The following is a 13,759-nucleotide window of genomic DNA, read 5'->3' on the forward strand; positions in this document are numbered from 1 at the left end:
GGTGTTCGTAGAAAAATCGAATACTCGTCCAAAAGAATTTCTCAATATTACTTAAAACCAAAGCTGGCAAATTCTAAGATAATCGAACCATAAAATGGGGGCTCATAATGAACTATACAAAAATTTACAATAGTTATTAAAAGTAGAGCGAATAGCAGGATAGAACTATCTGAGCACCAGAATTTTGAATCGCGTGTAAGAAATATGTGTATAGGTAAACTACCGCGAAATTGTGTGCAGTCTCCAATGACCTCTGCGGTCGACGCGACTGTAAAACTAGAAACGCAAAAACAGGGGGAAAAAAAATAGAAAAAGTAGGAGAACCGTAAAATTTCGTCGAAAACTTTCCACAAATATGTCGCCATAAATATTTCAGCTCGAGTGTCTCGCGATGGCCCCGTTTATTTCTAATATTTCATGAAAAATTCCCGTCACGATCCTGGCCAGCTGCACTCGATACACTGGAACGCAGAAACAAATGAAACGGTTTTGCGCTGCTGAAGGCCATTAGGCGCGCAAGATGCAAATATTAATCCGCGATATTTAGTCGGCGCGTGCCACGAATTATCGCGTTTGGGGTGGGAAAAAGGATAACGAGAGCGGACGAGCCGATGCTCCCAAATTTCGTTGCTGGGATGTCGTGTCCGGCGGACGAGCTGTTTACCAATGAAGAGATTTTCGCGTCGAACCGGCGCTTTGCAGTTTCGACACGTTGGCCAGTTGCGACGCGATCTGACGTTCGAGTTTCGTTGCTGAAATCTTGGGCGAGATTTCTCGAGGATCGAAGGAATCGTCGAGAGGAGGGAATAAGGGGAAGAGGGAAGAAGAAGAGCGAGGGAAGAGGCATGTCCTGATTGTACATAGAGTCGAGAGGCTATCTGATTGATTGGTACGATTGTAGTTGTCTGGAAGACTCTCGTGCATGCTCGGGAGGGTCTGTTGTGTACGTTGATCCTCTCGACAGATCCTCGAAACGTCTGAATATCATTAGGATTCCTGGAGGTACGTGGTAAAATGTTGAAGTTCCTGCAGCAACTCCTGCGGATTTCTTCGCGCAGTGATTGATCCGTACATTCGCAAGAGTAGTTCAGCTGTTTGTGTTGTACATGTCTTCGTGGCTTTACACTTCTATCCCAAGTGAACGGTACTTTGGATATAATCAGAGTAATGTATAAAAAGTCACGTAAGTAAAAAGACCATAAAAGGACATGTGTCTTGTGCGAGAAAATCAGTGTCAGGCTCTACAAATAGTCTTCGCGAGAGTTCCTAAGACATCGTTTGGAAAGATTTCCCTGCGAAGCACCAACTTGTCACTGGCTCATTATTTTTAATAAACCAATACAGAAGCTGCTTCGGGATGTTCGATTTATCGAGCGACTTCCTTCCCATCGACCCTGCCGAGACGCGTGGCGTTTCCTCCTTTGAATATACCACCTTCAACTGGATACAAAACAGTGAACGCAAGAGTTGTTAACTTTATACTCTTTTTAAACGTTTCCTCTCGCAATTTCCATGGCATGTGCCAGCCATTCGAAAGCGCGCAGCGTATCTATCCCGTGCTCCCGCGAAACTGCGTTTTCTGGAAGGAAACTGAAGACCCGGGGATTGCCTGCACGGGGAACAAGGTGGTTCGATGATTTATAAGATGGTCGCCGCACCGCTTAGGAATCCCGTGACACACGTTCCGAGCATTGAAATGCACGTCATGGGACAGCGCGTTTGCAGGAAAATCGAGTGGAAAAGAGGCGTGTCAGAGGAAATCTTGCTTAAACAGCTTTGTGATTGATTGACTCCCTCAGTTTCGTTTCGCACGATCACCTCAACAGTCGCTTTCTTCTTCCTTCTACTCAGTTGAACGTCCCTCGAGTTAGGTGTAGGGAAATGTCTCCTGGAAACGAGATCAAGCAATTAGACAGAGTTAATTGTTAAGCGCATGTGCAGCGTCCTCGATAACCTGCCCAGACCGCTGCTTGACCCTTAATAAATGATTCGTTGACTCGGGTTGCTCGTGGATTTGTATTCAAATCGCGCGCGCTGGTTGACTTGCAGACGGAATTTCCGAACTTGTGAAATAACTTTCTGTGCAGAGGTTTTATTCCTTGAAGTAGCTTTTTATTATTCCACACCAATTTAATAAACGTATGCACGGGTAATTTAATTAATCTACTGGTGTCTTTTACTCCCCTATTATTTCACCATGATTGACCACCACCTTCGCCACTCGCAATTTAATTGCGAAGCCAATTCTCGCCCATCTTTCCCATCGAACGATCGTTCTGTTCGCCGCAGCTGTCGCCTCATCAAAAATTCCTCCCCCGCGCGAAGATCTGCCCCAGCAGAGACAAACGTACCGACCGAACAGAAAGGGGAAACAAAGAGCACGCGAGATAGCGCAAAGCGCCAGGAGCGGGGCGATTCGATTGGCTGGCACGATCCTGGCGGTGTTCGAGATCCCTTCGCATTTTCTTTCGTTTGCTGTTGCTGGCAGAATAAGATGCGTCGGAGCAGCGCGAGGAAGAAGGAACGGGTCGGGTAACTGCAGCAGCCAATCATTAGGCGAGTCCGTGAAAGTCCTCGGGAGTGTTGTTATCTCTCGGGGCTCGTCGATTCCGTCGTTATCGCTCCGCTTCCCTTGATGGACGGCCCTTTCGATAAATCTGAAGTAGCTACGACGTCATGTCGATTCCGCCAGCAACTGATCGCAATTCCCGACTCTGTTATCCGCGCTCTAGCTGTTTCTCGGTCGTATCACGTTCTTTTATCAGTCACCACTCGATCGGACGTAATACTAACGTGGAGACAATCTCGATAGCTGGGGTGCTTCTGGTAGCTACGATCCTGTGGAACCTACTTCTCTCTTTTATCTGAAAGAGCTCGTTCCCGGTTTCTCAGTATAATTAGTACAGCCGCAGTCAAGGTTGAATAAGAATCTTACAAATCCCCAATTTCTAGTAACACAACTACTTCTCCATAGTTAGCGATGTGCGATAGGGATGGAATTGACAGTTTCGACTAATTGGCGTTAAAAATTTTGCATAAACTTTATAGCACATTTCCTTTTGTTCTTTTGGCAATTTTGGAACGTTAATTATTAACGTTGTCATTGGCCCTTCTTGAACTCATCCACCGATTAATTCCTGGATGTTTAAGTAACGAATTCCCATTGGTACTCCCCGAATACTTCATAGATTTATCCCTCCAGATTTAAGTAATGAATTCTCATTGATACTCCCCGAATACTGTCTAAGATATAAGTAAATGAACCCCAGATGGAGGAATGTCGCTTCTTAAGCAGGGGCCACAGCCCCCGCATTGCCTTTCGTTGGATTTCCGTCCGAAGGCTGGCGAAGTCGTTTCGAGCAGCTGGAATTGTCGTTCGAACGGCAGTGGCGGTTTTCCAGGAGGAATTGTGACAGCGCATTCCATCCTGCGTTTGACGTACAATCGCGAGGGGCCATTTGTACGTATTTACGGTCGGGATTCAGCGACTTAGTTAATTGGCTACGTAGATCGCGGCGCAGATGCGTTCCCATCGGCGACCCCGATTCCCCTGGGATCAATTAGACGTCTGTTGAATGTGACTGGAACTGCGGGGCCTCCTCCAGGCATCGATCGTTCGACGGGTAGGTGGTGTGATCGATTTCCTTTAAACGATGGATCGCGGGCGGTCTCAGACCATGTAATCTGCCATGTCCAAGCCCTGTTTTGGGTATATGCGTGATTTGTGCGAATTCCACGGGGCTACTTTAACGGAATAGCCCTGAGATATATGTATAGTCACTCAGATATTTGTTCACGAACGACTGTCAATTTACTACGACCGCATTACACGTGCAGTCTTATTCTTCATCGGAAAATCTCGGATTATTTAAGTCAACTTGGATTTTAAAAAGTAAAAACAAGATAGGGTGGATGTACCAGTAAATGAACACGTACCAGTGAATGGACATTTTTTTATTAAAATGAGTAAAATAAGTTATTAAAAGAAGCAACTAATTAATTAGAGACTTCTTGTAATTTCTTGCTTCAGATCCAAACAATTTTTGCAGCACGTGGAGTCAATCGCGCTGCAAACATAATTTTATAATAGTGTTCATTCATTAGCCTTAAGTGTTCATTTATTGGTGCGTTTACCCTAGTGTATTTTGTAGCAAACCTGGAACTCGTAGTAAATATTATATTTCAAGACTGAATATTTTTTATTGAAATTAGAATATGGGGAGTATTTTAGTTATACTCGTGTAAAATGCTTTCGATTGATTTTGACTCTGTTTGCGGTTGTTATATTCCGATTCTACATGCGGGGTGGGATGATTGTATCGTTTTAAGTGTAATATATTACGACTAGGCTGGTTTCCAAGCGATTTAATTGAGGTGTAATGGTACTTGTGGATAGCGCGTATCACTGGCAGAATTTCTTTGTTAACGCTACATAAGCATACTGTCTGCACGGACTGAAATTAATCAATTTATTTTGCATTTATTTTCAACGAACTTGGCTCAATATCCCTTGCTTTTTCCGCCTTCCATCACCTTCTGTGATTCCAATTTTCTAAATCATATTTGCATTATATTATGATAATTTTTTCATCACATTTTTCACGCCCTCGGGAGGTGCACCATCATTTTTCGTGAGCCCGAATTAAAGGAATAAAAGTTGTTCATTGCTCTCTCTCTTTCTCTCGATACTTTATAATGTATTCACGAGTGTATCATTTTCGACGACCAGCTCGTCGCCTTTACGTCCGGGTGGCTCCATCGTCAGGCAATATGCGTAGCCAGAAATCCCAGGTTCCTGGTCCATAATCCACGGGGTCTTATAGCAAATCCTGGCCTTGTCGAAAAGGAAGGGAAAACGGCTGGAAATCCGAAGGTGTCTTCGCCGGCAGCCGGCCAACATGCAAATCCTTCGCACTGAGATTCTCAGTTTATCCATATTAATGCTCCTAATTAAGCCGCAGATAGGTTCCTTCACACTTTCCGCGCTTCTTGTTTCCCGTGGCGTTGATAAATTGGCGAAACTATGCGCCCGTAAGTCTTGGACCAGGAATTAAATAATATCTCATTGGAACGCGGGAACAGGAACTTAATGGGAGTTTTAAAAATATTTTTATATAGTTCACTACTCGTTTAACTGTTCTTAAATGTTAATTATGGGTTAGTAGATGCTGGAAGAGGTATTGATGCATGCGGAGTTGAATTAGGAATGCGAAGAAAGTGTGTTGGGAAATGTTTCAAATGTAATTCTAGTGCATTTGAATGTACAGTTATTACTGTAATGAAGTATTTCTCTGAGATGAAGTGTGTTGGTATTAAGTTTTGATACTTATATATTTAGTACTTTTATATGTGGAACGGTAAGGAGAATCGATATAGATATTTTTATTAAAAAAGAAAAATGCAGTTGCATCTTGATGCGTCGATGCACTAATTAAAACAGATACTGAGAAAAGAATTTTAGAACTTACCAAGGAGTACAATATTTCCTCTGTCTTCCCTTCCAAAAAACCTATCCATCATAATTCCTTGATCACACATACTTGCTAATTAAAAATTACAAATTACACTTTCTCCACGAGCTTCGAACTAAAACCTCGACATTTTAAACTTCCCTACTAAAGGCCAAAGCAATAATGAGTAACTTTCTGCATCCAAACATTCCCCACATAAAAGTCACGCTAAAAACACGTAATAAAATAAGTTTACTAATCCATTTCTTATTCTCCAGAAGCCTGACACCCAAAAGCAGTTGCCCAATTGTGTACCCCTATCCTTATTAGCCGCGAAATCACGATTGCTCATTTCGACGCGTCGCACTGGTCCCACGGATTTGTTCGCGCTGCTTCATCAGCCGTTATAATTGCCACGCTAATTAATTACAGCAAGTTCGCGCGCCGAGCTGAATTTCCGGCTGGTGAATGGCACACGGATGCCGATACATAATATACACGTGTTTACACAGTTTCTCGCGGACGTCACCGTGGAGATGCGCCTGCACAAGGCAATTAATGCCATTTACCCTCATTAGCGCGCCGAAATTCTATAAATTTAATTAACGCACCGATGACAATTAGCACCCACGACACCCTTCGAATCGTCACGAAATTTGCCTCCGCGGATCGATCAACCTGTCCTCGGTCTTCTGTTCCAGCCACCTTCGCGGGCGCGCGTGCAGGGGCGCGGAAGCGAATCGGTTTGCTGATTGCGAGTAAGTTTCACTGTTACCTTCCCTTTCACCCTCGGCGATCTCTCGCTGGCGAAAAACTAACGGCGTTGTTTACGAATTCTCGCGCGCGCAACCCTCCCCCGTTAATTGGGAATATTTCACGCGGTGATGGAAACCGTTTATTTCACCGTTTGCTCATCAATAACGGGGATCCTGATCACGTAACATCGTATCGCCCGAGGGAGATTAAAGTATCAGGGTGTGCTTTTACGTCCCTCGCGATGAATGGCTCCTGGAATGTTTTCGAATTGGACTGGTCTTCTTCTATTCATCTCTGGAGTGTTCCGTGGTTCGTTATTAGTAGTAACGTGCGAAAAGTGGCAAAAGGAGGGAATTGGATGTGTTCAGGGTGACTTAGGAACGAGGGAGTAGTCGACGGTTTCGTAATTAGGAAGAAAAGGAGCTGTGAGAAGTAATAGATACTTTTTCCAGCCAGCTTCTACTTTCTCACGCCTCCAGATGAAAATTCAATCTGCGCGACCTGTGAACAGAGTTAATAGAAGTCTTAGCACGCCATTTCCTCTTCGACTTTGAAATAATAACGACTTCGTTACATCACCAATCACAGTTAATCGAGTGACGAATGTGCGAGGTTCAGCATTCCTGCTGGTTTAAAACATAACGATAGACTTGAAGTTAGCATAGGGGCATACGGATCTAGGTCAAGCGGACAGGAAGTATAAGAAAGTTAAGGAAAGTGGGTAAGAATAAAGGAGCGGGCAGCGCGTTTAAAAGAGGATGGGCATGACAATGAACGAATTTCCAAGGGGATAGAATTATAATAGGAGGGAGATACATAGGGGAAGGATGCCGTAAATTTAACCATACAATGGACTGGCACAGGCAAATGAAGCCATAGCCCAGTGCATTACTGGCACGAAGAGAATTGTTTCCGCGTAACGAGTGATAGGTCGAAATCGCGTGTCCCTATTTCCAAATCGTCAATGGCCCCGTTATCAAATCCCTCAAACAAGCAGCCACTAAATTACCACCAGCAGCACACGCAATTCTCACCCCGATGCCAACATCTTCCCCTCGGCTTGCACAATGGATCGCAATAGGGCCAAGTCCCCAGGTGAGGCGACGCGTCGTTTCGGCGGATCGAGGAGGAGCGGGGGCCCTGAAAAATTCACCCTGAAATTCCTCAAGTGGCGGGGTGTGCGTGCTGCTTCGTAAAGCCGGCTCCCCCGCAGCTGGATACGTTTCTCGCGCAAATGAAGGAAACGAAAACGTTTATCCCCGGGGGATTCGCGGAGCCGCGGGCTCGTTTGAGATGCGGCGCGCGAGCAATTTGAAGTGGTATCTCTGAGTCGCGGGGGCCAGACCTGTGCTCACATTCTGATGTTCGCGAGCACGCCCAGCTCTGTTGCACGAGGGAACCACTTTTATCCATGCATGCATGCCCTGGGACACGTCGAGGGCGGGATTTTATAAGAGATTTTATCCATTCCAAGTGAATTCCAGCGCCAAAGGGCGCAGAGCCGACCGAGGCGTTTCATAGTTCGCCGTTCATCGCTGGCCTTGTTGCTCGGGGAGCTTTCGAGGGCCGTGCGTTCTGTTTAGCCATCTAGCGACTGGTTAATCGTAACGTTAGACGAGTGTCCCTCGAATAGCTTCGAGCGCGTGCGGGGTGGAAGGACGAGGAGCCTTGATTTTGTTGGATTATGGGGGTAGATGCCAGTGCTGGTGGCTTCTGTGGAAAAGTTCGTTCGCTCACTGTTAGGTAATGTTAGGTGTACGGAAATGACTTTTTTTTTTACCACACCCACTTGTACTTTTACCAGAAAAGTGGCAGAAGGTCTTAGACAGTCGAGGAACATTCTTAGTTTGATTATAGAGATATGTAATATATTTTTAATTTTAGCAGACTTCGGTTCAGTAAAACGGACGATCTTATGCACCGACCTAATAGATTTGGTTTCAATGGGTTCAACTTTTTCGTTTGATGGAGACTGTTGTTCATACTTTCGGGTCAGGAGTTTGGGTTTCATTTTATCGCGATTGGTGTAGTAGATAGAAGGGTGTACTTACTTTGGCAGGCTTTTTCACAATGATTTCTTGGAAGGTGTTGCAGGCGCGGGACGATTTAGCTTTACATTTAATTTAGATCTTTTCGAGACTTACAGTTCGAGGTATATTTAATTTTCATATTTTGTAGTGTTTGTAATCATAATTTCAGAGGCATAGGCAAAGATTCCCTTCATAATTCATCCACGAAAATATCGAATCTCTTACATCTCGGAAAATTGATTCAGATAACAATCAATCCTAATCTGAATTTGATCGTCGTGTGTATAAAGGTAGCGACGGTATTTTGTTTCAATATCACGCCACGTACATCTATTTCTTGTACGTCGTTTTAGGGTTGTTTCGATTTAATGGGATGTCCGCGTTCGTACGCCACATGCTTGATTTATACTACTTGGAATGGGCCATAAACCTGTCCAACGATCCTGTCCCAGACCCTAAGCCGTGGTACGGTGAATCAATTTTACGTTGGACATTCTTAATCGCACATTTTTTTTACCATTCAACTGCCACGGAGTTCCAGAATCTGATTCAAATAAACACTTGAAAATCAATAAAAATTGAATACATCATCTTTGATTCATATTAATCTTCCCATTTTTTAAAATTCGTGAAAAAATGTAGCGTGTCCTACGTATTTACTTCAATCTTCACTAAACAAATTCTATCTATCCACTTCCTTTCATTCAACAAGCCGCAGTAGATGGTCGTTTCGGGACTCCTCATCAGCGGTACGTAACTTTTAAGAACCAGATTTCCAGAGTTTCCGTCAGAATGTTTTGCTTCGCCGGATCAACGAGAAAGCCACTTAATTGCTGTTTCATTAGTGTTTCATTTCGCGGGTGCAGTGGCAGAGGGTCCGGGGGGTGCTTAAGTCCCGCGCGAACGAGAAAAGAATTCCGGACGAATCGTAATCCGTGTCCCCTACCTCCCAGGAGGGAAAAGGATTCTTCGATGGTGCAAGGTCCGCGACAGGCGAGGGGGCGGGGGCGATGTAATTGTGTAGAGGGTTGGACGTGGCAGGTTGTAACTGTAAACGGGTTGAGTCGAGTAAAAGAGTACCGCGGGGAAACTTTTAAGTAGTTCGTGGCAAGTTTCGCAATCGATACTGCCGTCGGAAACCGGGCGAAGATGTTCCCTCTCCCCCCAGGGCCCCCTATCGCTCCCCCAACGCATGAATATAACTCTATCCGCGACTGTTTATCGTCGTTTCGGCTAATATAGTCGCGAGTTTGCTCTAGCGTTCGTTACAACTTTAAACTTGCAGCTGAATCCCGCGTTGACTCAACTCTGCCTTTTACCTTCGCCTCCCTCTGGCCTCGTCACGCGAGATTTATATTGTTTGGGAAAAATTCTCCCCCGTTAATTTCACCGTTCACGTTCGACCTAGTTTCTCGTTCGCTCCTTTGTTTCGTCCACTTCTGATTCCATTCCTTAAAGGCTGACTTCGATTTAGAATGGACGCTTGGGGATGAAAGGAACAGTGCATGTTTTGGGGGTTGTAGGAGTTCGATGACATGGGGGAATCGAGTGAACATCAATTCATCGGAACATCGAATTTCATTGGAACTTCTTAAGCAGCAGAGAATCAGTGAATCTTTTTTTAGCAAAGCAGAGGGGTAAGAGAATTCTGTGACGCAGGGCTGTAAGGCACCCTTTGTACCAGCAATGGCGATTCTCAGTTGCGAACCGTCACGCGGTGTCTTTTCATCGTGAAGTGCAGTTTCACGCAAGATTAAAAAAAGAGCGCAAGTTTTGCATGCAGGACTGATACGTGACGCGACTCTCGTTCTTTGAATTTCCGTGGCGCGACGTCGCGGCGGCACGTTGTATGCAAATTTCGCGAACAAGAACGGCGAACGTTACAAAGGGAACGGCAAATTAAATATCGCGACGCGGGGTTAGCGAGGAACTCAGCGAAATATTAAACACTCGCGACCATCGACGGAAAAAATTGTTCGGACACGTGCCGGCTGTTATTGGCGATACACATTCGGGCAACTAAGTTCCAAGATTGAGTTCGTTGTCCATAGAAACGTGGAAATAAGTAAATAAGGAACATTCCGAAGATGAGTAAGTTTGATTCGGAGAATTTTATTCGTCGAGATTAGTTGAAACCTCGCACCGCAGGATTAGTGAACCAATTTACGGTGAAATAACAGTTGAAGTGTTTAATACATTCTCGCGGAATTTTCCCACGAAACTAGCAGAAATTACGAGTAACTCCAGCGACCCAAATTCCCTTCATTGGTGGGTGGAATGAAATCTTGCAATTCTCCGGATCCCCGTCTCATTTTTCGCGATTAGAGGCGAAGAACAAAGCGGAGGGCGCAAAAGATTCATTTAAAGGGCTGGTGTTTGCTCGAGGAGCGCGCTTCGGCGTCTTTAAAATCCGCGCAAACAAGGGGCGAGCGTCAGAGTGCTTTAAGCCCGAGGAATCGCGGGGAACCGAATGCGCTCGTATAAATTCGGTTGCTCCGCGGCGGAGCCCGCGAATTCCCCGGTCTCCCTCGACTTATTAGATCGCATTTCATCTGCAGTAAAACGCCGCGGAACTTAAAGGCGCGAGGGAAGTTTCGCCGACGACCGAACACGCTTCCGCTTAAATGATGCTCCGCCGGTGCACGCACGTGAAACCACTGTTGAACAGAGGCCCCGTAAGCCTCATATACAACCCCCGAATCTCCCCGAAGGTTCGCCGCAGCAACGGCGTAAATGGGGTGAGGTATTACGCTCCCCTAGCGCGCAAGGAACCAGAGATAGAGGCAGGTATTTGCATCGTGAAATTCACGCACCATCGTCTTAGGAATTTCTGTCGGGGTTTGACGACGGGGTGGAAAGTATCGACTTTCTGGGAGGGCAGTCAAACGGGTGGGGCGTTTGCTGATTTTAATCGAATATCAGGCATGATCGGAGGGGGATAAGTGGCCTCGCGAAGGAAACTCTGAGCGGTGATTAGAGGAATTTGCAAATGCAGTGTCTGAATTAATAGGGCGATGTAATTTCTCGGATAGTAAAACGCTTACAATCAGTCTCCTCATGCTGATATTTCTTTACATCGGAAAGGATAATACAGGTGACAACAGCAAAATTAGAAAGTAATATAAATGTTACTATTTCCTTAATCCTAACTCGGCTCTAAGTACAAATTTTTTCTTCATCTCGAGTTTCGTTGAATACCATTCTCCTCGTGGAATTCAGGACCCCAGATTTCTCCAAACGATGGCACCGACAAGACCACCACCAACTGGCACAGCTCCCCAAGAGCAGACCCCAACTCATCAAGCCCTCAACCCTACTTTTCCCAGTACTCATCCTTACACCAAACAACTTCACTCCACTCCCCACTTACCTTCCCGCAAAGAATCATCCCTCCATGCTAACCCTGAATTCAATCACACTCCCTCTAAAACGTATCGCAATAAAACACGCTCCCCTTCGCAATTTCTCCGTCACGTCAAGAATTCCTCGATTGTCCCCGGCGTTACCTACCATAGAGCCTCGACGCCACCATGTTTATTTACCCGGGGCCGAGCACCTCTCGTTCTCCGTCGAATATCGCCAGCCGTACGCCCACGTCGGCCTTAATCTCGTGAAAGTTCGTCGCTTTGGATGCACCCTCTTTATCTCGGTCGAAAGGAGCTGGTGGAACATCCTCCTCCCTCCCCCCCCCTCCTTCCCTCCCTCGCGAACCTTGCTGTCGCCCGTGTCCTCGCGGCGCAGCTGATGGAATTGCACATGCACCCAATCAGGCTGCAGGCGCGGCCGTGCACGATATTCGGCGAACTATTCGGCAAACAGCGGCCCTGGGCTGAATGGCAAATTGCACGAGTGTACAGGTCTGTCTCGCGATAATGGCTCCGCAGTGGAACGTGACTGTTACGTATGAAAAACAGCATGCAAATGCAGGTAGTCAGGGCTTCTATAGCGAGCCTCGTGTCCACGAGAGACAACGGGAACAGGAATCTGTGAATTTAATTAACGAGGGGGTACGAGGGGGGTGGGGGTGGGGGTGGGAAAGGAACAGAAGGATTTCCATGAGTCAGGATCGCTTGTTCCGAGCGTCGCCTTTATGGAATATTTTCGCGAGGGCGTCTGGAAGAAGCGAGAAAAGGGACCCCTTTGCCTGTCTATTTGCTCGGTTTGATGGCATTAAGGCATTTTGGCTTGTTTACGGGCACGGACTGCAGGTAAAATGGGGGAGGAAATTGGACCGTGTCGGCGTGGTTAGTGGTGGTTTACTGGGTCGCTTTGTGGATTTCTTATGGCTGGGCTGGCAATGGGAGCTGTGTTTGATACTTGAGGGCGCTTCTGTTGGATGAAACTTGGCCGACGAATCGACAGAATTGTGATGCTTAATTTCAGAAGAGAATGTCTGTTCCTAAACTCTGTATGTATTCTTCGCATTCTCGTGGGTGAGTTGTTTGAACAGGGGTTTCCTTATGACGTTACAAGGCTTCGAGGAGACCTCTTTCTCGTGTCTAAATACGCAATCATGCTCCAAATTCTCGACTAATTCTTGCTTGGTCTAACTTACACCCCTGTAACTCACGAACCTTCCATTGTTCGTCTTTAAAATCAGTCCTCCAAGACACGTACAATATCTCCCACAATTCCACAAAACACTTGCTAAGTACACCCCCAGGCACCCTCCCAACGAGACGTCAGTGACTGCAGCTGAAAACCGGACAAAAACAGGGGAAAATTAAAAGCAGGGGAGGAGATACTTCTAGCTGGCATGTTTTCATTCAACTTCGGCGAACGTCGAACGTTCTCGCGCGCCGCTTTGAACTGTTTCGCCCGGCGATATTTAATTCCACCCCCGGAACCTTTGTGAGCTTCATCTCTCGTTGAATTTCCATATAGACGCCGCGGAAAAGGGAGGTGGTGGGGAGGGGCGGAGTACTTTAAACACAGGCACGGAATGCAAATGCATTTTTGCAGGTTTCTCGCCGGCGAAGCGACAAAATGTTTTCCCTGTTCCGTGGCGCGTTCGCTCGTCAAGCCGCGAACGATCCACGCGTGATTTCGTTGCATCGCGGAATTACGATCTGCCCGCTGGATCGATTTACGAGGGGCGCCAATGATTCAGAAACGAGGCCGTAAACGAGATCCTTCTCCCGCAACCGCGCTGAAACTTTATCGCACAGTGCTTTAGTTCGTCTCAATAAACTGTTAAACGTAGGGGCGCGGGATGCACGGGGTGCTACGTTCCCATTTTGGTGCCTCACCTGCACCTCGTAACGATTATGTATTTATCGGCGAGGGGCCACTGTTTCGCAAGTGTGTAAGAAGGTGTCGAAGTTTTTTCGGTATCGATCAGCTGCTTTTAGCTTATAGTTGATGATGTGAAGTCGATGAATATTGAAATTGATGTTTGGCTTGTTTAGCGACTCGGGGATATAAAATAATTCACCGAGATTAATAGAAGACTATTCCATTTGGGACACCGTAAAGGACTTCGAATTTTTAAGACTACAATCTGTTTACAGGTACTAGATCTTT

At 46.0% G+C, this 13,759-nt stretch overlaps 1 protein-coding gene across 5 annotated transcripts in view; it reads left to right on the top strand.

Moving 5' to 3' along the window:
- LOC143372348 (cysteine-rich secretory protein 3) overlaps positions 1-13,759 on the top strand; it is a 79,552-nt gene that overhangs the window by 23,528 nt on the left and 42,265 nt on the right. For 2 of the 5 annotated variants that reach the window (XM_076818468.1, XM_076818466.1), the window contains one exon: positions 6,152-6,208. The exons of the other annotated variants lie outside the window; for them this stretch is intronic. The gene's annotated coding sequence lies outside the window, so the exon portion shown is untranslated. The remainder of the gene's footprint in view (positions 1-6,151; positions 6,209-13,759) is intronic. 5 annotated transcript variants of the gene reach the window in all.

Source organism: Andrena cerasifolii, chromosome 8 (assembly GCF_050908995.1).
Source record: "Andrena cerasifolii isolate SP2316 chromosome 8, iyAndCera1_principal, whole genome shotgun sequence".
Taxonomy (NCBI): Eukaryota; Metazoa; Arthropoda; class Insecta; order Hymenoptera; family Andrenidae; genus Andrena; species Andrena cerasifolii.